Here is a 2,304-nt window from a genome sequence, read left to right as displayed (position 1 = left end):
TCAGACCATGAACCCATTGACTGGAAGAGAGGCCTATGATGAAAGATCATTTTTCACTGTGACAAATGTATAACAGTAATTCCCCTGTACTTTACCTAGGTGACCCCGAACTTTAATTCAGGTGCCTCTGTGCTGGGAAAAGGGAAATGTCCAGATCATTCCAGGGTTGATGTAAACATGAACATAGTGTGGACAGAAATTCCATATATTAAAAGGAATAAAATAGAATGTCTAGAACCCAAAATACGTTATGTGCAGATTAAACACCACAGAAAAAATATCAGTGAGCTTAAAGACATAACAATAGAAATTATGCATACAGATATATTTAGCTTTGGTGAAATATGGGATGGTACTAAGAACTCTAACAACAGTGTTATTAGAGTTCCAGGAAGGAGGTGGACAGGAATTGAATAAATAATGGCTAATATTTTCCAAATTTGTTCAAAATTATAAGGCTGCATGTCCTAGAAGCTCAAAAAATTCTAATCAGGAAAAAGAAAAGCAAAGGCACATAATTCAAATTTTATAAAATCATTGTTAAAGAGAAAATTTTAAAAGCAGCCAGAGAAAAGAGAGATTAAGTGCAGGAGAATAACCGTAAGAAAGTTGTTGACTTTTTATCAGAAGCAATGCAAACCAGAATATTTTGGAACAACATCTTTAAAATGTTGAAAAAATGTCTGTCAACCTAAAATTCGATATCTAGAAAAAATATTCTTCAGAAATGAAGCTAAAATAAAAATATGTTCAGGAAGAGAAAAACATGGAGAATTCATCACCCAAGGATCTGCACAAGAAGAAAATTTACAGTAAATTTCTTCAGGCTGAAGGAAGAGTAAACCAGAGTTTTACTAAGAAATAAAAAATACTGTGAATAGTCACTATGTAGATAAATTTTTTTTTTTTTTTGTGGTACGCGGGCCTCTCACTGTTGTGGCCTCTCCCGTTGCAGAGCACAGACTCCAGACGCGCAGGCTCAGTGGCCATGGCTCATGGGCCCAGCTGCTCCGCGGCATGTGGGATCTTCCCGGACCGGGGCACGAACCCATGTCCCCTACGTCGACAGGCAGACTCACAACCACTGCGCCACCAGGGAAGCCCTATGTAGGTAAATTTTTAAAAATTCCTTCATTTTAAAATTTCTTTAAAATGTATTCTATTGTTTAAATTATAAAATAATAATATATTTGTGGGGTTTATGCCAATGAAGATGTAGATTATTTGACAATAAAAGTATAAAGAAGAGGAGGGCATAATAGAAATATACTGTTATACATTTCTTACATTAAAACTCAAGAGGCATGATATTACTTGAAGAAAGACTGTGATAAGATGCATATTGCAAACCCTAGAGCTCCTACTGCATAAACTTAAAAGTTATAGCTAGTAAGACCATGGTAAAGAAAAATTGAATATTTAAAACATTTAAATAGTCATAAAGAATGCAGGGACGGAGAATAAAAAATATATGGGACACGTCCTCCTCAGCATCATGGCCGCCCTCAGACCTCTCATGAAGCCAAAGATCAAAAAGAGAACCAAGAAATCCATCCAGCACCAGTCAGACCGATATGTCATAATTAAGCAGAACTGGCAGAAGCCCAGGGGCATGACAATAGGGTGTGCAGGAGATTCAGGGGCCAGATTTTGATGTCCAACTTTGGTTACTGGAACAGCAAGAAAACAAAGCACTTGCTGACCAGTGACTTCTGAAAGTTTCTGTCCACAGTGTCAAGGAGCTTGAAATGCTGCTGATGTGGAGCATATATTACTGGGCTGTGATTTCTCACATCGTCTCCTCTAAGAACCACAGAGCCATTGTGGAAAGAGCAGCCTAGCCGGCTGTCAGTCACCAATCCCAATGCCAGGCTGCACAGCGAAGAAAATGAAGAGACAGCTTGTGTGCACATTGTATTCGTGTTGATAAAACCATAAAACTCAAAAAAGTGTACATATAGGACAAATTGAAAACAAATAGCTGGATGGTACACTTAGAAACAACCATGTAAATCATTAGATTAATTATAAATGCTCTAAACTTTCTAAAAAAAAGCCAAAGAATATTACACTGGATTTAAGTGCTAAATCCAATTTTATATCATCTAGAGGAAGTGCATTTTAAATATGGAGTTACAGATAGTCCAACAGTAAGAGAATGGGAAAATATACAGAGAAGTCCTCACAACCAGGAATATTGACAAAGATGAGAAGGGGAATTTCATAAAAATGAAAGTGTCAATTCTGAATCCCTGTGAACCTAATACCAGAGATTCATAAATCTATGAAGCGAAAACTGAGAAA

At 36.9% G+C, this 2,304-nt stretch overlaps 1 pseudogene; it reads left to right on the top strand.

The window, feature by feature from the left end:
• The first annotated feature begins 1,495 nt into the window (after positions 1-1,495).
• LOC113613659 (60S ribosomal protein L32 pseudogene) lies at positions 1,496-1,973 on the top strand (annotated as a pseudogene).
• The last annotated feature ends 331 nt before the right edge of the window (positions 1,974-2,304 follow it).

This window comes from Aethalodelphis obliquidens, unplaced genomic scaffold (assembly GCF_003676395.1).
Source record: "Aethalodelphis obliquidens isolate GAN/ISIS:26980383/991018 unplaced genomic scaffold, ASM367639v1 scaffold4, whole genome shotgun sequence".
Classification (NCBI taxonomy): domain Eukaryota; kingdom Metazoa; phylum Chordata; class Mammalia; order Artiodactyla; family Delphinidae; genus Aethalodelphis; species Aethalodelphis obliquidens.
The sequence above is the reverse complement of the archived record's forward strand: the minus strand, read 5'-3'. Positions and strand labels throughout refer to the sequence as shown.